This window comes from Pinus tabuliformis, chromosome 6 (genome assembly GCF_031772625.1).
Source record: "Pinus tabuliformis cultivar Carrire ecotype Pingquan chromosome 6, CPIR1, whole genome shotgun sequence".
Lineage (NCBI taxonomy): Eukaryota > Viridiplantae > Streptophyta > Pinopsida > Pinales > Pinaceae > Pinus > Pinus tabuliformis.
In genome coordinates, this window is record NC_142292.1 from 1428232581 (window position 1) to 1428257650 (window position 25070).

Consider the following 25070-nt stretch of genomic DNA (forward strand, 5'->3'; position numbering starts at 1 on the left):
TGTTTTTGGATGCATTTTAGAGGGAAGTACTAGAAAAGTAGCACTTCCAGGCTTTGGACTGGGCACTGCATGCTATGCCCACGTGATGGTGGGGTACGTACAAGGGTAGTTTTGACAATTGGCACCAGTGTAGGAGGATGATGAGAACACGCTTTGAGAAGCTGAAGGTATGAGTGATAGAGAAGTATGATAGGAAGGATGATCTGCATGCACACCTAGCCAAATGGGCTAAGGCCTATGGAGCAAAGTCCCAACTTGAATGGGTGCACTTGTTTTGTCGCACCTTGGATGTCATTCAGATGAATTGGTACTTGGAGAAAGAGCTCTGCCATGGCACAAGAAAATGGGATATTCTGTGTGAAGGGTTCATAATGAATTTCAGCTTCGAAGACAAGTTTGGCTGTATTGACGAAGCGCTACAAAAAGTTAATGCAACAATCTTTAGGATACCACAGGATCCTTTGGATTGATTCAACCTGATTGGACTTCTCAGTTGAGCCACACATTGGAATTCTATAATGTGGCTGCTGAAGAAGAAGATGAGGACTGATGAAAGATTAATATCCTTGAAACCGAGGGTCACCGCGAGGTCAAGGGATCGCAGATCAAGAATCTTGATATAACCACACCATTAAAAACGAAACTGGTAAATATTGGTATAGAGGCGGAGCCCAAATTCGTGAAAATTGGAGATTATTGGGATGGCGTGATGGTAGATAAGGTCGTTGAATTTCTCCGCGAATACCAGGACATGTTCCCTACCAAGTTTATGAGGTTAAAGGGGATAATAGGGGACTTGGGAATTATGAAGATCACGTTAAAACCCAATGCAAAGCCAGTCAAGCAAAGACCTTACCATCTCAACCCAAAATATAAGGAAAAGGTCTGCTTAGAGTTATATAAGATGCTCGCAGCAAGCATATTGAGCTCGTAGAAGAATCTAATTGAGTGAGCCCAATGGTGGTACAGGAAAAAAGGTAGAAGGATGAAATAAGGATATCCGTAGATCTCAAGAATTTGAATGATGCTTGCATGCATGATCCTTTCCTGACTCCATTCATTGATGAGGTATTAGATAATGTAGGTTCCTAGGAAGCGTACTCCTTCACTGATCGGTTTTCTGGGTACCATCAAATCAAAATCGCGCCTGAAGATAGAAGCAAGATGACCTTTGAGATTGAATGGGGATGTTTTCAGTACAATGTAATTCCTTTTGGATTAAAGACTGCACCTGTGATTTTTTCATGCGTAGTCATTGTTGCATTCAAAGACTTCATTCATAAGTTTTTGGAGGTGTACTTTTATGACTGGACTATGTTTGGGTTGGTAAAATGCCATGTGGCAAGTTTGCAGTTAATGCTAGATACTTGTTGAAGGTACCAGATTGTGCTCAATCTGAAAAAATATCTGTTTTTTGTTCCTTTTGGGACTCTGCTAGGTCATGTGGTTTGTAGATAGGGACTGATAGTAGATGCCACGAAGATCATAGTGATACTTAGCTTGGAGGCGCCGAGAAGTGTGAAACAACTACGCGCAACCTTTGGACAAATTGGGTACTACAGGATAAGCTATTGAAAAAGGATGTCACATTCTGTTGGAATGAGGACTATCAGAAAATCTTGGATGTGCTAAAGGGAAAAATGGTCACCATGCTGATTTTAGTCTTCCCGGATTGGAAGAAGTAGTTTCATGTACATGTAGACACATCATGTATAGCACTGGGAGTAGTACTGACATAGGTCAGCGAAGGATAATTGGTCCATCCTATAGCATTCACAAGTAGGAGGTTATCCAAGGTTGAGAAGAGCTATTCCACCACTGAGCATGAAGGATTAGGCATGGTATACGTGCTATAGAAGTTTAGACAATATTTTTTGGTGGACATCTTAAGATGTATACGAATCATTCTATGCTGAAATACTTGGTCAAGAAGCCTGTGTTGGGGGGCAGAATATGTACATGGTTGTTATTTTTCTAAGAGTATGATTTTGAAGTTATTGTGAAGCCTGTATTACTGAACATGGGACCAGACCATCTGTCATGCATCGAAATGGGGGAAGAGCCCACTAATTTGGAGGAGGGATTGCCTGACACATAGCTCTTTGTAGTGCGTGTCGCGGATGTTCACTTTGAAGATATCATACACTTCCTAATGACAGGAACTACCCTAGAAGGCTACATCGTCCAACATAAAAAGGAGTTAGTGGTGTGTACAACAGACTTTTCTGTAATTATCAGACATCTATACAAAATGGGGTTTGATGAAGTATTATGTCGATATGTCTCAGAGTTTGAAAGGAGTAGTATCCTCGCGGATGCTCATGGGGGCACCGCGGGAGGGCATTACAGAGGAAGGGTGACTGTACAGAAGATTCTACATGCAGGATTGTGGTGGCCAACCCTCCATGAGGATTCAAAATATTACTGTAAGGCGTATGATGTGTGTCAAAGGAATGGCAGGCCATCGCGGAGAGATGAGCTTTCCCTCAACCCAAAAATGACGTTACAACCTTTCGAGAAATGGACAATAGATTTTTTGGGACCCATTCAGCCCCAAGGAAAGAAGACGAGAGCACCATACATTATCACCACGACTGAGTATTTGACTCAATGGGTGGAGGTATAGCCTATAAAGGACTGCACAGGTGTGACTGTTGTGAAGTTTCTCTTTGAGTATGTACTAACGCGATTTGGGTGTCCAAATTTTTTGATCAGTGATCGTGGTATGCACTTCTTGAACGAAACGATTAGTGCGCTAATGGAGGAATTTCAGCTGTATCACCAGAAAATCATGCCTTATCACCCACAGGCTAATGGAATGGTGGAAGCATTCAATAAGGTACTAGAGAATGTGCTGACCGAGGTTTGAAATGCTCAACAAAGTGATTGGGACCTATGCATACCTGCAGTACTATGGGCCTATCGAACGACATGCAAAAAGTTGACTGGACAAACACCCTTTAGGTTTGTATATGGTGTTGAAGCAGCGATGCCCATGGAATAAATTGTGCCTAGTCTGCAAATAGCATCACTCATGGGTATGACAGATCACCTAGCCCTGTAAGATAGGCTCGCGCAGCTTGATGAGCTTGAGGAAGAAAGATTTCTAGGTGGATTTCACCAACAAGTCCAAAAGTAGCGTGAAAAAGCATGGCATGATCGGCACATTAAACTGCACACCTTTAAGGTAAATGATCTAGTTTTTTAATATGACAACAAGTTTGATAAATTTCCAAGGAAATTCAGAATGCATTGGCTAGGGCCCTATGTCATTAAGGAGGTTATCGATGGTGGAGAAGTTCAGTTGGTTAAATTGAACGGAGATCCCTTCCTAGGCAAGGTGAACGGTAGTCGATTGAAGCCATACACCAGTGATCCTGCCAGGTGACTATATGAAGGTAGCATAGTCTTAGCACTACAGGAAACTGAAAGGAGGTGAGGAACTATAAACTACACTACCCAAGTTGGGGAACTGCACGATTGGAGGATTGTGTGGAACGAGGAGATGTCACAGGGTTCACAACATCAGAGAGCGAGCTGCACTATCTGGGGAGAGATCATGTAGGTCAGCCGGAAAGTGATTGTTAAAGTCACTATTCATGATTTGAAGATAAGAATGTGGCCAAATGGAGTGGGTAGCCGACATTTAAGACAAAATTTATGGGTAAGATCCTTGGAAATCTGCCACCAATCCCACATTATTGAATGAAATTTTGGGGGGAGCAGTCAGATTTGAATTCAAAATGGCCTATAAATTATAGGTGGAGGCCAAACCGAAAAACACTTGGTATTTTTAACATTGAGTTGGTGAGTTGTTAGACATGCATGATCTGCACATTCTTGACTAACCAGTGTTTGATCAATTTTTATAGTCCAACTGCAATTTCATCTGTGATTTTATCCTAGGATCCAAATCTATGGATGCCGAAGTAGTGACAGTCGAGGGGACTATGTGGGAGGTTGTTATGGAGGAAGAAGGAGCTGCTCTAGAGATTGTAGAGGTACTAGCTAAAGTCCCCAAGTCACCACGGACGCCTAGATCGAAGCCTACCCTGACCAAGGAGAGTGAGAAAGGTAAGAAGGGCAAGTAGGTTGTGATACTGGTGTGCGCATCACCTACAAGAAACTCACAGAAGGACAAGCCCATCGCATAGGAAAAGGGAAAAACCATTAACTTGGAGTTGGAGGAGGAAGAGATTGAGCACATCCTATTGGATGATGAGGATTTGGGGGTGGAAGTGGAGGACGTTGAATTCGAGGATTCTGACCCTGTTACTAAGTTGCTTGAATACGTCCCTCCGCGCAAAGGCAAGACCAAGGTGCCAAAGGACATCAATGAATGGAAGTTTGCCCTGAGCATACCTTTGTTGCGGGATGATATTGTCTTTAAAGGACCGTGCTTGGTGCAGGTTATTCTGTTGAAACTAGAATATTGGGACTTAGCTGACACTTAGAAGCTCTCGCACTTGGCGACAGAACAACTAATGTACTGCGTTGTTCACACAATCACCGAGATGACTACATTGGAACCATGGAAGTGGGTCAGGGGAGTAGACAAGGCAGGTCTGCTTAACCTTCTATGGGTGTCACGCTACAATCACACACCCATTATAGTATTGGTCATCAAGCAGCTACTATGCTTGGTGCATGATGGGTGTCTGTGGCTGGAGGAGCTGATACCCATCACCGAAAAGTTGATCCATAGAATCACGTATCTGCCCTATACAGGGGAAAATCCAACCCTGATGTTTGGCAGAAAAGATGGTGAGCAGGCCCTTGTAGAGGCCATGAAAGAAAAATTCAAGCTCGTGAAGAAATCGGGAGGTTATGCCATATCGAGTATCTGCGACCCTATAGGTAAGGTAGCCACGTAGATCTTGGCAAGAAAAGTTATGCGGGAGTGTCGTGCAGATGAAGTGCCGACACCGGTCATTGCTCTAGCAGCCTAATGCGCCAAAGGAGTCGAGTTTAATTGGGCATGCTATCTCTGCAGTGAGTTCCTTGTGAACTACCGCAAGGCACAAGAGCTTAGCAAGACCTTCCACTATCTGTGGCTCTTGCTGTCCATTGTGTTGGTAGCCTAGGAGCTGCTAGAAGACATTCAATTCCCCTTAGTTGCGTTGAACCTTCCATAAGCAATGAAGTATGCTTCACTGTGGGCGACCAAGGATGCTCAACGCATAAAGGACAACAAGATCTTCTAGATCTTGATGGAAATGAATATACGCATGGCTATCAATCGCAAACCGCTATTTTCGCCTACTGTGTTTGCCAAACTGCAGGAGTATGTGGAGTTTAAGGAAAAATTTTAGTGCATCATGATTTGGGCATGGAAGGACCCTGAGCGGAAGTAACATGAATTTCTTTACTTGGCAATGGATGACATGATCGATGCAGTTCTTGATCATTGGCCGACAAAGTGCTGCACTACCTCAAACTCGGTGGTGGGGTCGAGTAAGTCTACCACACAATGTAAAAATGAGGAGGCCAAGATTAAGATGGAATTATTGGTTGAGAAGAGGAAGCAGGAGGCCATTAACAAGGCCCAGGCAGAGCGTGATGCGGCACAACAAGCAAAAAAATAGATAGGCAGAATAGAGCATGACTCTGACAAAGGTGCAAGGTCTCCTTCTCCTGAAACAGAGGAAGAAACAGACGAGAAAAGAAAGCAACATGGAGCGGACCCATAGACAGTGTCGTACCACATCAAATGTCCAAGAGAACAAGAAAAAATTGGGGCTGCAGAAGAAATCCAAGGCCAGTAAGATGTCGCTGGACCCAATCACCCTAACAGAGGGAGATTTGAATGCCATTAGAGACACGGTGTGGGATGTCACTGCGAAGGTACTGCAACAGTTTGAGCATCGACAACAACAGCTATTGGGGGCCATCCAGATGGGTCTGTATGATCTGCAGATCTGCACATCATAGGCTAGCATAGTGTCCACCAACCTCACCATCGGTACTTCAAAACTCGGCGAGATGTTGCGTGCGAAGGACTCCCAAGCGATAGTGCTGTCGAATGGAGAACTAACTAGAGGAAACGAAGATGATAGGCTTGCTATAGGTGCCCTCAAGGGAGTGGGGTTGAACTTGGTAGCGCTTCCCACGAGGTGCTCCACCCACTACAGGATGGGGTGATCGCGGAGCTAAGGGCCCGTGAATAGTGCGTTGCGCAGGTGATCAGTGAACAACAGATCAATAATGTGTAGTTAGCCTTACAATGAGACTCTTCCATCACCATCGTGACTGAAGTAACCGACCGAAAAAAAGCGCATTGTTCAGGTTGTGGAGGAAGCATGTCGAATGGTCCCGAAGTTGGCCATTCTTGAGGGAGAACCAGTAGAAGTGTGTGTTTGGAAGCTTGCTACAGGAGTGTGCGATGCTCGCATAGAGTTGGCTAAGGTTTAGCTAGATCTGAACCTACAGATTGTAGATTTGTAGTTGAAGGCCCAGCCTTCAACTCTACCGGAAGTGAAGGAGCAGCACACAACCATTATCACTGAGGTGATAGTAGTAGTAGACAGTGCAGTAGTAGACCGTACACATCTATCTGAACATTCATTCAAGGTCTTGACAAGTCTGCAGGAGTATCCTAATGTACAATGTCTAGAGACAGAGGTGCACGAGACCAAAACATTGAAGGAACATGCAGATGTAGTGCAACACAAAAAGGCAGTGCTGAAGGTGTGCTTGAATCCCTGGTTGCACAAAGCTTATTTGGTCACAACCTCCATTGAAGGCAAGATTTCTAGTCTACAAGCAACTCATTAAAAGATTTAGGCTAATAGTTTAGGACCAATGATAGAGAAGTTGGTTGAAGAAGTGAAGCAAGCAGCCACACAGTGCTCCACCAAGGTTCTATCATACAGGTCGAGCTAGGAGGTCTTCATGCCAAGATCTCCGTGCCCGCATAGCAACTCGATGGAGAGTCACCATGTTTGTGTTGGAGGCCTGTTGGGAATGGGTTCCCTTAAGGGCAGTTTTGGGGCTAAAAGCCCATGTTTTGGGACAATTTTGTAATAAAATTGTAAAGTCTCGGCATTTTTTGGTTGCGGAGCGCAAAGGTATCAAGAGTCATAAAGGGTTTTCTGCCCTTATTTTGTAAAGTGTCAAGTTGGCTATAAATATATACCCATGGTCCGTAGACCATGGGATTGTATAAAAAAGAGATAAGTAAGTAAGCTCTAGGTAGTTAAGGAAAGATGAGGAAAGCATTGGAGTTTTGGTAGTGAATTCTAAGTGTTTCAGATCTTAGCGTAGGTAGAGGCTCTATAGCTGAGTGCGTAGAGGACTAGTGTGGAAGTCCGCAGCTGAGTGCGTGGACCCCTGCAGCTATGTGCGTAGGGCAGATATAGTCTATATTAAACTGGAAGATATCAATAAAGAGAAGTACTCTACAATTACTGTGTATTTAGTCTCTATTAATGCATCTCATTATATTGTGTTTTGGGTGTAATATACCATGTTTATTTGATGCGTGAATGTATGTGATTATATCTATTAATTGAACATGAGTAAAGATATTAGTTTACATGATGCTAACTATGATTAATTAGTAAGATAAGTAAAACTATTGAGATAACTTGGGAAACTATACCACACATTGTCATAGCTGCGTGAAAGTACCTGAACCATGGGTTAGGGTTGCGTGAAGGTCAATCATACACCTTCGTGGAGGTACTTAAGGGCAGAATAAAGGGGTAGATTGATAGAGCCCTAAGGCCTAGCAACCTATGTGAAAGTAAGGGCAAAGGGTATAAACCGACATCATGACCATCTCAAGGTGCAAAAACCTAGTTTCAGCATCCCCCCATACTGCTTCGGGTGAGACTTTGGTCAACACTCCATGGGTTGATGTCGAAAGGGCCAGTAGTGTAGAGATTTGTTTGGCTGAATAACGCTGAACCTAGTTTAGGGCCCATAAAAGCCAACAAAAAGTTTGTAAGAAATTTCTCTTTATAATAAAATAAGAAGACACAAATGAAAACATTGGTGGTTTTTTCCAGATTGGGTTTCCACCTAAAAATCATCATGTTCATGTGTTGCTTGTGTGTGATGACTTATTCTATTCTTTCTCCACATCATTACTGTTTAATTGATTTTTAATGAAGTACTGATATACTGGTTAAAGTTAAACAAATGATGAATTAACTGAAAACATTAGTGAACTCGATATATGCTACTTGTCTTCATCACAGTCATGTACATATGTAGGTTTACTTCATAATAGTCACATACAAAAATCTGAATAACAAAAGAAAATTTTAAGTAGTTTAAAATAATGATTCACCCCCCCTCTTAGTATTTTCCCAACAAAAAATGTTGTATTTCAAGCTCCTCATAAAATTTCTATACCATGCAAGTGTTGGGCATGGGATTCCCCAAGGGAAGTTTTGGGGCTTAGAGCCCATATTTTGACCAAAGATTGTAATTTCAATGTAAAGACTCTGCATTTTGTGGGCGCGGAGCGCGTAGTTTGTAAAAGATTCATAGGGTTGTCCTCCCTTAGTTTTGTTATTGTAATGTCAGCTGTATAGGTCTACCCATGGTCTGCGGACCATGGGATAGAGTGAGGCTCTAAGCAGTTAAGAGAGAAACAAATTGATAAGGAAAGATGAACATATGATGTATGTGAGATAGATCCGTGGAGTAAAGACTATTTTTTTGGCGTAGAGTAGGATAAGGCTCTATAGCTGAGTGAAAAGAGGCCTAGTAGTCTGTAGCTGAGTGTGTGGACCCCTGCAGCTGAGTGCACAGGGTGAGTCAAGTCTGTAACACTAGAAGTATTAATAAAGAGAAGTTTCCTATCATTTGTGTGTATTTATTTCCTATTTTATACATCTATTATCTTAGGTATGAAACTCACTTCTAATACTTATATGATATGTGAATGTGTAAAAATGTATTGATTAAGTGAATTCAAGATAGAATATCTATTTACACAAAGTTAAATAATATTTGTTAAGAAAATAAGTAAGATACACAGTGTAGTTTTGGGAAATAGTGTAGTTTGCTGCCCTAGCATGACGAAAGTATTCAGCCCCTGGTTAGAGTTGCATGAAAGACTATTATAACATATCATGAAGGTATTGAAGGTTGGGATAGTGCGCGAAATGACTTGTGTGAAGATATATCTAGTTGGAATAAATCGACATCTCAAACATCTCAAGGGTGCGGAAACTTGGTTCGAGCATCCCTTCATACTGCTTTGGGTGAGACTTTACTCCGCGCTCCTTGGGCTGATGCCGAAAGGGCCAGTAGTGTAGGGATTTTTTTGGCTAAATAACTCTAAACCTAGGTCAGGCCCCCATAAGCCAACAAATGGTTCCATTGCTAGGACGGGGAATCTGCATAGAGATGTCTGATATTGTATCATTGGAATCCAACTAAGAAGGAAATTGAAGGCTAGTTAGACAAAATAATTCACGAGTTCGCAGCGCAGGAGAACAGGGACTCGTGACTATCAAAAGAAGATTAGTTAGACTGCTACCTGTACATGGAGATCCACTAAATCTTCTTTGTGTCCTTCCCTACTGAGTTATACGAGTGGATCGCAAAGATAGTAGATAGCCAAGGAAGTTGGAAACTTGACAGTCCTATTGTGTGGACCCCAAAGTTAGTGCGAAGGTTGGAGGCATCGAAGGATAAGATCGTGCATGTCGTTAATCATTGGCTTGATTGTATTATAGGAGGATTCATTACTGAATTAGTGGTTGACACCTTAGTTAGCTACAACAAGGTAGAGTGACACTTTCTCAAAGGACCGCGAGGTAAGTACGTAAAGTCTTTGAATACTTGGATTAAAATTCTAATGTACGAAAAGAGGGTTATGCAGTTACCTTGATGTATGGGGCTACACAAAGTAGAAAAGATTATAGGAATGAAGGAAATAAGGGACCATAAACTAGCCCCTTGATTTCACCTCCTCCTGGGGATAAGGAAGAGCTTACGAAGGTCTCACTGCGAAGTGTGATCCATCTGATAACACAAAGAATTCCGCGAATACCACCTCCACCCACACTACCACCAGCTTCACCATCATCACCTCCATCTTCACCCGCACCACCTCCACCACCACCATGATTCAATATGGCAAGCACAGTGAAGTTGCCTGTGTTCAAAGGTTTAGGAAATGAGGATCTGAACCAATTCTGGTTCATGGTAAGGGATGTATGGGAAGCACAAGGAGTTACGGATGACAATATAAAGAAAGCGACATTGGTTAGCACCTTGCAGGACCATGCACTGACTTGGTATATTAAGAATTCCAATGATAATCCAAATACAGGAATCATGGATATTCAAGTAGTGCTAAATAGAGAATTTAGCAGGTCGAAATTTGAAGCATAGTCAATCATTGGATTCAAAGAGATCACGATGCTACCAGACGAGACTCCTTGGGAGTTGGATCAGAGGCTGAAATGTACGATTCATGAAGCTAATATGAATCTGATAGATGGACAACATCGCGAGTGGTTTTTCGCTTCGCTAATGCCACATTTAAGGAGTGCTCTATCATGACAAAAGATAATGACTCAATCATAGGCCTTAGAGATTTCTATGAGGCCACATGAGACCCCAATGCAGTATCCTAACTTAGGAGTTCAGCAGATCTACGCACAACTGAAAAATTTATGCCTTGAGATGCAGAGTCTAAAACATGATAGGACAACTCGACCAGAAGTGCGCGAAGAGATATGGTGTGTAAAATGCAATGGTTAGGGTCATGACAAGGACCACTACCCGATTTTCAAAAATTACCTCATGGGAAGAGGATCGATTCCCTTAATACCATAAGCACAAGCGGGACCTAGTGCGGAACTTGCTTTATGGTGCACTATTTGACAAATAGCAGGAAAACATGCCACTGAAAATTGTCACTTGTTATAGAAGTATACGCAAAATTTTCAACAGTTGTTCTGCAACTTTTGTAGGTTAGTGGGACATGATGAGCACACTTGTAGAAGCTATGAGTTAATGATCGATAGAAATCCCACCTCCAGAGTTAAGGCAAAATGCGAACCCTTGACCAAAATGAAGGAATGGTGTGGATAGGATTTCAGAGGCGCGGACGAGGGCAAGGAAGAGGAGGACCTGGAAGAGGTCGCGGATAGTTGATATGCTACAATTACGAAGGGCTAGGAAATTATGCCTGCGATTGCATGAATCCAATGCACCCTTCATGTTTGTATTGCACCTTGTTTGATCATGAGACAAAATATTGTCCTACACTGTTAGTTAGGATACGTGACAAAGGAGCGCTACCACCTCCCCTGACTCAGAACCTACAGATGATGAGGTCTGAGCCGCGTGAGTAAGATCCGAATGAGAACATTGTGCTCTGAAGTGGAATCGCAGAGGGAGATGACAAAGCCAAAAAACCAGAAGATAGTACTTGGGTTCACAAATCTCCGATGAAAGAAGCAGAGTTGTATTTGGAGTGCATTCAGGAAACCGTCATGGAATTTAAGAAGAGCTTCGCTGATGCCTCCACTTCAGGAAACAAAGATAAACCGAAGCCAAAGATGGACCCATCTAGGCTCACAATGTTCCTGGAAACATGTATGAAGCTATTGCATGATAGTAAGGTAGTGAAAGGGTTACATGAACTCATTAACAAATGCGATGGGACCACCCCAGGAGAACCATGTGCAGTTAGGAAGATCGAAAAACATAAGACAAGAATGAGAAGGGAGATGAGACTAACCGCGCAGATCGGAGAATATGAGATGGATCAAGTCATCCTAGATTTAGGATCGGATGCAAATGTTCTGCCAAAATAGACATGGGAGCAAATGGGGTGACCTACACTGTAGTGGTCTCTAATTCAGCTAAGGATAGAAAACCAACAAAAAATAATAGCCATGGGGTGATTGCAAGGAATAACTATGGATATTGAGGGAGCGAGCGGGCTAGTAGACTTTGAAGTGATAGAGATTGTTGATGACAGCAATCGCTACCCTGTGCTCTTAGGAATTGATTGGGCCACTGACATGAACTGGGTGATCATTTTGAAAATTAGAAAAATGATTTTTGAAAAGGAGTCACTACACGTAATTGTACCCCTGGACCCACTGAAGGATCGTGCTATATGAATCTGGTGCACGACTATGAAAGTGATGATGATTTGGACTGCATCTATAAGATAATAGCACGAAACCATGACTGGGTGAATCCCACCGCAGATGGGCGGATTGCATGGGAGTGAAAAAACTCCTGTACTTCGGATTCGAATGAGGAAACAAAGCGATGGCAGAATTGGTTACATGAGATAACTACCCTGAATTGTAATATGATGATAAGGTCCTTGCGCTATGTATCGATAGAAGTAAGAGACCTGCCTACTTATGATGGTCTAAGAGAGGTAGATAACTTCTTGAATAAATTTGAAAGGGATGTGCTGGAAAATCAATGATTCCAGGCCTTCGACTGGGTACTACGCGCTACATCTGCGAGATGGTGGGGTACGCACAAAGGGAGCTTTGGTGACTGGCGCGAATGTAGGGGAATGATGTGTGCATGATTTGGGAAGCCTAAGGTGTGATTGACAGATAAGTACAATGGGCAGGATGATCTATGCATGCATCTAGCCAAGTGGATGCAGGCCTATGGAGAAAAGCCACAACTTGAGTGGGTGCACCTGTTCTGTCATACCCTAGATGTTATACCAATGAAATGGTATATAGATATAGAACTCTGCAATGGGACAGGTGAATGGGATGTTCTACACGAAGGGTTCGTGATGAAGTGCTACAAGAGGTAAAAGCAACCATCTTTATGATACCACAGGAGATAAGTTATGCGCTGGAATGTTATAATGTAACTACTGAAGAAGAAGATGAAGATCCATGAAAAATTAACATTCCAGGGATGGAAGGCCACTGCAAGGTTTAGGGACCATAGATTGAGAACCCTGACATAACCATGCCGGTGAAGACTAAGCAAGTGAATATTGGTACGTATGCGAAACCTAAATTTGTGAAGATTGGAGACTATTGGGATGACGCAATGATGATAAGGTCATTGAATTACTCCACGAATATAAGGACTTATTCCCTAACAAGTTTACATATTTGAAGGGAATAATTGGAGATTTAGGGGTAATGAAAATCATGTTAAAACCCAACGTGAAGCCAGTTAAGCAGAGGTCGTATCGCTTAAATCCGAAATACAAGGAGAAGGTCCACGTAGAACTAGACAAGATGCTCGCGGCAGGCATCATTGAGCCTATGGAGGAATCCGATTGGGTAAGCCCAATGGTGGTACAAGAGAAGAAGCAGAAGGATGAAATAAGAATATGCATGGATCTCAGAAAATTGAATGACGCATGTGTACATGATCCATTCCCAACTCCGTTCACAGATGAGGTATTGGACAATGTAGGTGGTCATGAAGCATATTCTTTCACTGATGGGTTCTCAGGGGACCACTAGATCAAAATCACGCCAAAGAATAGGAACAAGACAACCTTCATGACTGAGTGGGGTTGCCTTCAATATATTGTCATGCCGTTTGGATTGAAGAATGCCCCTATTATCTTTTCACATGTTTTTGTTGCGACATTTAGGGAATATATTCATAATTTGAGGTCTATTTTGATGATTGGACTGTATTTGGGCTGGTTAGGTGCCATGTAGTGAACTTGCACTTGATGCTGGATACATGCCAAAGATACCAAATCATGCTCAACCTCAAGAAGTGTTTGTTCCTTGTTCCTTTTGGGAACCTATTGGGGCATGCGGTTTGTAAACAAGGGCTGATGATAGACCCATGAAAATCGTAGTGATCTTGAATTTGCAAGTGATGTGGAGTGCGAAACAGCTATGCATTACTCTAGGAGATACGGGGTACTACAGAAAGTTCATCAAAGGCTATGCTTAGATCACCGTGCTGATGGAAAACATGTTGAAAAAGGATGTCACGTTCTGCTGGAATGATGACTGTAAGAAAAGCCTGGATGTATTGAAAGAAAAGATGGTTACTGCGTTGATTTTGGTCTTCCTGAACTGGAAAAAAGAGTTTCATGTCCATGTTGACACGTCATGTATAGCATTGGGGGCAGTACTAACACAAGATGGTGGAGAAGTCTTGGATCACCTTATCGCATTCGTGAGTCGTAGATTATCTAAAGCTGAGAAGAACTATTCCACCACTGAGTGCGAGGGACTAGCCATGGTGTATGCACTCCAGAAGTATCTACACTACTTGCTAGGAGGACACTTTAAGATGTATATAGACCATTCTGTGCTGAAAGACCTAGTCAATAAGCATGTGTTGGGGGGCAGGGGGGAGCTTGCAGATGGCTCTTAATGTTGGGAAGACATTATTTAGGAAGAGCAACTGCACAAAATATTTTACATATAGAAGCATTCACCAAGGTATGCAACGCACTGAACAAATTATGCAACATGCAGTGGAAGAAGGAAGAGAAGAAACTGTAGATAGCACAGTTCGCAGAGAAACATAGGAATGAAGATGCGGTGGCTAAGGCCCAGGCGGCACGTGACGTTGCGTAGTTAGCTAAAGAGAAGTAGAAGACAATAGAAGAAGTGAGTGAAGGACAAAATTCGCCTCCACCTGAGCCAGAGACTGATACAGAGCAAGGTGTTATGGACCTACAGACAATGTCCACTCAGCTAAAATTTTTCACCCAAGAGAGAAGGTAAGGCCGTGAAAGAAGTCGAAGGCTTCAAAGACTTCATTCAACCCTATCACCCTCACTGAGGGGGATCTACATGACATTGGCGGGATGGTGAGGGACGTCACCATGGAGGCCCTCCAGTAGTTTGAGGAGGAACACCAGATGGTGTTGAGGGCTCTCCGAGCATAGATACAAGAGTTGCAGGTGTTCAATCCACTAGATAGCACTGTGTCAACCAGCCTCGTAGTACGCACGTCCACAGACGAGGAAATGTTGCGCATCCAGATGACCAACACCATAGTTCTTCCAGATGCAGCACTCGTTATAGAAAATGAGGCTGACAGGCCTATGGGCAGCTGGTTGAAGGGAATCGGATTAAAAATAGCTATGCTCCCTCAGGAGACACTCTATATTTTGCAAGATGGAGTTACTGCAAAGCTACGAGCCAGGGATGGTCACACACTCTGGGTAATGAGAAAGTAGTGCATCAACATTAAATAGTTGAGCCTGTAGCATGATGATGTAGTGGTGTAGAATAGAAAAATAGTACAGGAGGTAGAGGAAACTTGCCAGATGGTCCCAGAGTTGGCCATCCAAGCAGAAGAACCAGTGGAAGCATGAGCCAAAAGAGGAAATGGCCAGGGTTCAGTTGGAGCTAAACCTTCAGATAGCAGAACTGCAATTGTAGGTGTAGCCTGCAACTCTACCAAAGGTTAAGGAACAATGCGCCATCACGATTACAACAGTAATAGAAGAGGTTAACAATACAGTGACAGACTCTATAAAGTTGTTTGAGTAGTCATTGAAGGTTCTCACCACCCTGTAAGATGAACCGGACATACAACACCTAGAGACAGAGGTGCACAAGTTACAATAGAGATATGAACGAAGTAAAAGGGACAGCGCAGACAGTTTCCCTTACACAGAGGCTCACGAGGATGCAGCAGGATAAAGTTCTCAAGGAGCAGGTGGATGCTACTCGGCATAAGGAAGCAGTTTTGAAGTCGCGCTTACAACCGTGGATTGATGAGGCATAAACCATTACAGCCTCCATTGAAGCAAATCTCACGTAGTTGCAAGCAATGCAGTAAAGGATCCAGGACAGCAGTTTAGCCAAAGCAGTCATTGAACAGCGCATCGAGGAAGTACAATAGGTAGTCACTCAGTGTGTTGTTGAGCTTGCAGTGATCCAATCAGAGATGGGAGGTCTTTGCACAAAGATCTTCGCACCAATAGAGTGACTCGGGGGCGAGTCATGATGTTTGTGTTGGGGGCTTGTTGGGCACGGGATCCCCAAAGGGAATTTTTGGAGCTTAGAGCCCAGATTTTGACCAAAGATTGTAATTTCGATGTAAAGACCTTGCATTTTGTGGTCGCGGAGCGAGTAGTTTGTAAAAGATTCATAGGGTTGTCCGTCCTTAGTTTTGTTATTATAATGTCGGCTATAAAGATCTACCCATGTTTTTTGGACCATGGGATTATATAAATAGAGTGAGGCTCTAAGTGGTTAAGAGGGAAATAAATTGATAAGGAAAGATGAACATATGATGTATGCGAGATAGATCTGTGGAGTAAAGTCTAGTTTTTGGTCGTAGATTAGGAGAAGGCTCTGCAACTGAGTGCGTAGAGGCCTAGTAGTCCACAGTTGAGTGCGCGAATCCCTACAACTGAGTGCATAGGGTGGGTCAAGTCTATAACAATGGAAGTATTAATAAAGAGAAGTTTCCTATCATTTTTGTGTTATATTTCTTGTTTTATACATCTGTTATCTTGGGTATGAAATTCACTTCTAATACTTATATGATGCGTGAATGTGTATAATTGTATTGATTAAGTTAATGCAAGGTAGAATATCTGTTTACTCGAAGTTAACTAAGATCTGTTAAGAAGATAAGTATGATACACGGTGTAGTTTGGGGAAATAGTGTAGTTCACTGCCCTAACAGTGCGAAAGCATCTCAACCCCTGGTTAGGGCTGCGCGAAAGATGATTATAACAGATCACGAAGGTATTGAAGGTTAGAAAAAGTGTGTGAAATGACCTGTGCGAAGACAGATCTAGTTGGACTAAATCGACATCTCAGACATCCCAAGGGTGTGGAAACTTGGTTCTATCATCCTCCCATACTGCTTTGGCTGAGACTTCACTCCACGCTCTGCGGGCTGATGCCGAAAGGGCCAATAGTGTAGGGATTTGTTTGGCTATATAACTCTGAACCTAGTTCAGGCCCCCATAAGCCAACAACAGGCCCTTTTTTATCTTGCTTTGATGCGCTTCTGTTTTTAACACCCATGAATGATCAACTTTCCTAGTCTGAGGTTTTATATGAATTATAGTTTTTTTCATTACTTTCAAGATTTTACTACCCAAAGTTCTGTCTCTCTCTTTTCCCAAGTAGTTAGTCAATACAAATATTTGAAGGTTTATGAAATTGACAAATATATTAAAATCCACTGTAAGTAATAAGATGATGATAGGTTATGGGTGACATTTGTTCTCTCTCTATCTTCTGTAATTTCAATATAGGTAATTTTTTCTACTATTTTGATTCTCATCCCAAGAAGTATATAAATTCTTTTTCTTTACCCATAAAAACCTTCTAGTTATGAATTCTATACTTTTTAGTTTTTCTTTATTGTTTTGTATACTTTTCATGGTAATGCATACATTTTATGGTGATTATTTGTTTTGTACTCATGGTTAAATTATTTCCTTCATTTTATGTATTTTCCAACTTGTGGCATTTCAAATGATGCATGCATGTTTATGTTTTACTATTGATTTCTTACCTATTGCTTTTATGTGGTGACATCAGTCGACTTTGCTTGCTTCTTCAGATGCAGATGTAGTATTTGATAGTCTATAGACATTGGCTACATTTGTAAATAAACCAGTGGGAAAATGCTCAATTAGAGATACTTCTCTTAATGCAAAGTTGTTTGCCTTATCTCAAGGATGGGGTGGTAAAGAAGAAGTTTTTGGGTTGTTAGCTTGTTCTACTAAAAATGGGATTGACCCTATTGCATATTAGCTAGGTTCTTCCCTTCATTTTGAATCTTATGCTTATGAATTTGCTAAAAAGGGATATTCTGAAGTGGAACTATCAAGACACCTATGGATGCAAGTAATTCATATACCTGATTTGAGTATGAATTCTGTAAGTAATCTCCATCTTTTGAAGCATATAGTAGATGAATATAAGGTGCCTGTTGGCCTTAGATTCTCCTTACTAACAAAATTATATTTTGCAAGAGCCTTTTCATGTCTAGACACCATGCAACAATACATTTGTATTCATCTTGTGGATTTTACAGTGCAAGGAAGTAATGACTCCAATGATTTATCTTCTTTTTTCACCAATGAACTTGAGTTTGTGAATGAAATTGTAACATTAGTATGATTTGATTATGTGGTTCCTGAGAATATTCAAATTTTGGAAATATTGGCATTGGGGGCCCTCTATTAGGATAGGTCTTGTCAGTCAAAGGTTTTAAATGTCATCACATGAGGAGGACATCATGGCATCTTACCTAGTCTAATGCAGAAGAAAATAAGTTCCCTTTCTAGTGAATCATCCTATTGTTTGATATCTTTCCTAGAAGCACTGCTTTCTCTTGTAACAGTTCTAGTTTCTTCTTCTTCTAGTTGCACTGCTTTAAGGGATGTGGGTTTAATGCCAACTTTTCTCCCTCTTCTCAAAGATTTGGATCCATAATACATACACTTGTTAACATTTGTTGTGCATGTTCTTGATATTTTTATGGACCAAGTAATCCTGCTGCAACCTCCTTTAGGGATTTAGGAGGCTTGGATAGCACCATAGCATGCTTGAAGCTTGAATTCTACCATTTTGAGGAGAGATTAAGGAAGTAGAGTGGAGAATCACAATCAAGTTCCAAGGGAAAGTCTCCTCATAATGATGTTGGTGGGTTGGAAGCAACACAGATAGCTCAACCTGACACATTGGTTCCTTATCATAGAAGAATTCTTATGAAGGATTTGATTCAGGCTATATCTCTTAGCACATATGCTCCTAGAAATACTACATGGCTATATGGATCTAAAGAGAGTTATTTGTCATTTTTCTTGTGCACTATATTTAGAAGATCAAAGGACTTTGGTGGTGGGGTCTTTTCACTTGCAGCTACAGTCATGAGTGAGCATATTCACAAAGATCCAACTTGTTATTTTGTACTATATGTTTTTGGTTTTCCTAATACTTTTTTGGATGTCATTATGGTTGGTGTCATCCATTTTGCAGATGCAGTAGCTTGTATACAAAAATTCTTGGATGCTTTGTGTCATTAGTAGCTTGGTATTCAAGCTATTAATGATCATGGTGCTCTAAGATGTTTTGTGAAAAAATTTACATCAAAAACCTACTTACAGGATTTGGTAGGTGACACTCCTAGGGTCCTTATCATCTACCTTGGATATGATGATGTGACATGTTTCTTCTTTGAGGGGGGATAGGGTGGATGTATTGATTGAAATATTAAATACTATTACAAAACTTGGATATGGTACTGAATTGTCTTCCTTGTTGCAAGAACATACCAGTGCTTCTATGTGTGCTCCCATGGAGAATGATTTAGAACATAAAACAATTAGTTCAATGGATGTAGATGAATCATTGAGTGAAACATCTAAGCTAGGGGTTGATGCATCTGCTAATTTTTTTTCTTCAAACATGTAATCCTTTCTCTCAGATTGTATAAGCAATGCTACACATCTCTTAGAAAATATTTTACATAATACAGATACATGTGCAATGTTCGTTGATAAAAATGGTATAGAGGTTGTGTTGCAACTATTGGATTCACCCCTCTTACCATTGTAATTTGCAAGTGGCTAGAATATTGTTGTCGCATTTAATATTTTTTCACTATAGAACTCATCTCTTCTCTCAAGGTTTCATTGTACAACTCTAAGGGAACACATGAAACCTGCAATTGAATTTATGGATTTGTTGACTGGAACAAATATGGCATATATTGAGGTAGAAAAATGCATGAGAATTTTGATATTCCTTTCAAATATAGATGGTGTTTTATCCTTTTCAATACATCTTCTATAAAGCACAATAACAATGATGCCTAAAATTGGTTTTGGGGATGTATATATATTGAAGGATGTAGGGAAGGTGTACAAAGAAATATTTTGGTAGATATCGCTTGTTAGTGATTAAAAATTATATGCAAAGAAAGAGGCTAAAGAAGGACTTACAATTGGAAATTTGGCACCAAATGTGATAGGTACAGAAGCCGGTAGTGACACTAACACATTTTTAGTTTTTTGGTATGTGAAGCCAGTGTCTATGAGGAACAGACTTACTTCTGATTGGTCCATTGAACTTGAATATATTTATATTATACAAAGAAGAGTGTATTTCCATAGAGGAAGGGACCATGGTATTGAATGGATTTCAAGAATGCATCTTGATCAGCTTGGGCGACATTCATATGCATTAAAGCTTGACATTGGAGGCTCTTTAAGTGCAGGGAAAACATCTCAAGACCCAGGAAATTAAAAGGAGTTCACCTGATCTCCTAGAATTTGAGACTATGAATAAGGTTGCATCTACAATGCGATCATTCTATGTTACTTTTGTGAAGGTTTTTGAAGTGCTTAATCAACGTCGTGATGTTATAATATTTCTTAGTACAATAGCCAAGAGTGTGGTGGTTATTCTTGCAAAAAAAATCATTGCAGTCTTGATGTGGATGAGAACTATATCTCATCTAAGTTTGAGTAATTACTTTATTCAAAGTGTCAATAGCATAGGAAAGTTGTGGATGACATGACAACAGTTGTATGTGACAACCATAAGTGAATACACAATACAATGGGGGTTTACTGTTTTTATGCTCATGGTGCAATTAAAAGTATTTTGAATGCTTTTGAAGCAACAGGTTATTCACTGTGGACAATACCATTTACGTCATAGCAAGGAATGGTAACAAAAAGTGGTAAAGGTATTGAAAATGACAACCTAGAGCATGTACCTTGGTTGTTAGATGCATTACAAAGCTATTGCAGGATTTTGGAGTACCTTGTCAATTATTCTTCATTGTTAACTGGGCCCTTTACATCACAGTTATTGCGACCATTTATTGGAGGCTTTGTCAATGTTCCAAGGCATCCAAAGTTTTTTCCCCACATCACAAGATCAAGTTATCAATGTTTTTCTACCTATCTAGAGCAATACAATGTTTTGTTGCTACAATCCATCTTTGATTACCTTTGTTTTTTCCATTATTACCCATGTACACACTGCCATAGGTGATGTTAAAGGAGGAAGAAATGGTATTCCTGAAAGCACAGGTCAACGATTTAAAGGTCATCCACCTGATGAGGCTACCATTTATATGATGGTTGACACAGTATTTCCAAGATCTAAGGCAAAGGACGCATTGAGGCGTGTTGAAACAAATAGTGTTGAACTAGCCATGGAGTGGCTCTTTAGTCATCCCAAGCTCTTTCCTTGTCACTGGGTAATTTTTAGGTTCCCAAAAACAACACCAATTAAAAAGGAATAAATGTTTCTTATGAAGATAAGCCTCTAGAAAATCTTCTCGTTGAGGATATCTTAACTACATGTATGAATTTTTTGCAAAGTATAGATGTGATTGCTTTTTCCATGAATAATTTTATTATGACTTTGTGCAACCAAAATGAAGGCCAATATCATCTGAGACTTGTTTCCCTTCTTATTCAATAACTAAATCCTTGTAAGGTTGATGGATTTCAAAAAGACACTAGGCCATTATCAACTATTTCTCATATTTTGGCATTAGTTTCGAGTGAAGACAAGAATACTAGAGATACAGGAGCCAAGAATGGATTTGTTGATATACACACTACAAGAAAAAAGGTCATTAGTGAGGGTAAAAAAATGTCGCCATAAGTCCACTGCTTACGGTCAAAAGAGCCTTTATAACCAAAAACTGAACGTCACCAAAGGTGGCATCGCCAAAAGTATAGGTGTTGTAGTGACATTCAAGGTGTGTCACCAATAATGATTTATAATGACGGATAGTGATCGTCACCATTTCATATGAGCAATGGTGACAGATCTTAGCCTCCATCACCAAAAAAATGAACGTCACCAAAGGTGGCATCACTAAAAGTGTAGGTGTTGTGGTGACATTCAAGGTCCATCACGAATAATGATTATAATGACGGATAGTGACTGTCACCATTTCATATGAACAACACTGATTTATTGTGATGGAATTTTCATGGTTGTCACTATTAATTCATATATATGGCGACGTTCATTGACCATCACCATTTCATATGAACAACAACAATTTATGGTGATGAACCTTTCATGGCCGTTACTATTGATACATATATATGGCGGTGTTCTTTGACCGTCACCATTTCATATTTTGGTGAGGATAAAAAAATGTCACCATAAGCTTATCAGTGATGGTCAAAAGAGACTTCATCACCAAAAACTAATCGTCACTATTTCATATCAATATCAGGGCACGATGGAATCGAACCACCAACCTTCTGCTTGCAAAGCAGGTGCTCTTCCATTGAGCTAGCACCCTTTAAAAAATTATACCTTGAAACTTTATAAATTGTAAATTCTACAACTTTCAACAAATTATAAAACTTTGTAAAGTCTTGGAAAATCTCTTACTAAACAAATAAAATAGCATCGAAGTTGTAGGTCCCTACCTATTGGTTATGGAAGTTATGAAAAGTGGGTGGAAGGAAAAATAAGTACATATAAGATACTAAATATGTTTAGTTGAATACTCAATTAGAAGTGAAACTTTGAAGATATTTATAACCTATAAATGACCTATAATTATCAAACCTAAAATATGCAGTTACATCAAATATTGATTTCTCACCTTGTGAATCATGTAAATATGTTGTAACTGATTTGCATGCCAAAAAGTAAGAGAAATGAATATTCATGATCGAATTATGACTAATGACCTACATGCTTGAATCCTACTGGCTATGGGGTCTAGAAAACTAATTGGGAGTGCTTCTCATTATTAATTAATTCAATATGTCAAAATACAACAATCAACAACAATGATCCTGAAATGTAACCAATAAACATATCTTAAAATTGTAAGTACAAAAGTTTAGCTAATATTTGTAGTGCACACCAGGATACACAACAAAAAATAACACCTACACTCCATAATAAATAAATAAATTAATACTACAATTTCTTTAGCACTTAACATATTATATTAACATAAACGATGCACAATAGTTCACAAGTTCCAAATGACATGCATAGTTTCTAATTTATCTGTTAAGAAATTATAAGTAATTGAAGAGCCTACCATAGGACAAACTTGAAATAGAGAAGCATAAATCACATTAGTATAAAGTACAATGATATATATATATATATATATATATATATATATATATATATATATATATATATATATATATATATATATATATATATATATATATATATATATATATATATATATATATATCATTGCAAGGACATCAAAGCACTTATTTTCACTTTGTAGCAAAACTATTCCATTCCATACATTACCATATCTATCTCATCATTACTAGTTTTCATTTTCACTTCCATCTCATTCTATTTTATTTCCATTCCATATTCATCCTTGTTCATTTTTAATAACTTTTCATTAAACCCTATCCACTCAAGAAAAAATTCCATCTAATTGTTCACCAACAAGATAATTTTGCAAATTTTGTTTAGTTCTATAGGGAGGCTATAGGATTGAGGAAAAGCTACAAGTAATTGAAATTTTCATATCCAAGCCTTCCAATTTTAAACAAAATATCCTAGAGGCATGACTTATACTGAACAAAAAATGAAAATTTGGAGTATCTCAACTTCTGCATGGTACCCTGTACCTCCATAGGAATCCCTATAGGTAGCCATGTAGCAGCTTCAACATATAAAATGCAACATTGTACATAGTATAAATCACACCATTATTCACTATGGGGCTCATGTCTTACGCGTAAGAAGTGACATGAAGAAATTATATAAATGTTCTCAGAATTGGCAGAGATACCATAGTCATGTGAGACAATCAATGATATTCATCAAAAAGATGACACAGTGTCACGTCACCAATCAAGGATAAATGAGAAAAAATAGAGTTTAACCAAAGAGTTCATTAAGTAATGTGAAAGGATAACTAAAGACAATACATTACTAAAGGTTATGATTATATTCTCGGTGTTGATCCATTTCATTTTCACCACCCTTTTTTCTCAACCATGCCTACATGCCATTTTACTTCTTGTCAATTTTCTACAAGAAGAATAATTATTTCTACGGAATTAGTTACATGAACGACTATAAGATTGAAATGATCTATAAGAAACTCTATATAGGAAGTACAATAAGTTCAATAGAATAAAAGCACAACAATGGAAAGTCATTTCATTTTGTTTTCCCTCTTCTTTGACTTTTTTTGGGATTCTTCTACTACAATTGTTGCTAGAATGCATATGTTGATTGTTCAAAATTTAAAACCCTTCCTATAAGAATTTCCATAAACAAAACTACAAGATACTAAAATCAAGTTTATAAGGCAAGGAAAAACAAAGATAAAACAATAGGATAACCCCCTTTCTTTCCAAAAACAACCTTCTATGTGTTCTTCTATGGAATGGGAGTAGGGTTTAATGGAAGAGAGCCCACAAAAGCTACTAGATTTTATCAGAATATTAGGGTTGTAAACATTTTTTAGAGAAGTTGATGGTTGGGGTATTTTAAGAAGATATTATGATGATGATGATGCGGCCCTTGAATTTTCCTCAACTTTCAGAATGACGGGGGGGGGAGTATGTCACTGTAGTGAGAAGCAATACATAAGGACTACCACTAAATATTGGAAAGATTTTAAAGTTGATATTGCAAGGCATGAAATCATCTAACAACAATTATTCTTTACCTTTTTGGGCTTAGATATCATTGTCATATTTTCTACTTGAAGTGGACGAATGAAAGCCATGATTGAACAAAAAAATGGAAACAGAGGCAATGTTGAGAAGCCAAACTCAAACTGCACAACAAACACAATATTATATTAGTCTCCAAAAGCATACAATTTAGTACACATATCAAGCTAAAATTTATATAAAGTCCATGAAATAAAAAAACCTAAAATAACAACAATACAACTCATGAAAGGAGCTTTTCTTTAACAAATATGAATCCTTTCCTTTTCTTGAGTCACACTTACTACTTTTATGCCCTAGTGTCGCATTTTCTTGAGCCAAAGCATGTAGTCATCTCAGGGCCCAAACCACTTAGCAAACAAGAAATAAAACAATCAAGCAGCCAAAAAATGTATTGGATTTTGGATATGCAGAGACAAACTGAAATATGTTGAAGCACAACAAATGCATCCCAACATATATCCTCTTTTTGTTAAACAATCAT

The 25070-nt window shown here is 39.7% G+C and overlaps 1 non-coding gene and 1 pseudogene across 1 annotated transcript; one reads left to right on the top strand and one right to left on the bottom strand.

Moving 5' to 3' along the window:
• The first annotated feature begins 14914 nt into the window (after positions 1–14914).
• The window catches only part of LOC149264000 (E3 ubiquitin-protein ligase UPL1-like), a 165527-nt pseudogene continuing 155371 nt past the window's right edge, over positions 14915–25070 (top strand).
• On the bottom strand, positions 22135–22206 carry TRNAA-UGC (transfer RNA alanine (anticodon UGC)). The gene has a single exon. It is a non-coding gene; the product is annotated as a tRNA-Ala (tRNA).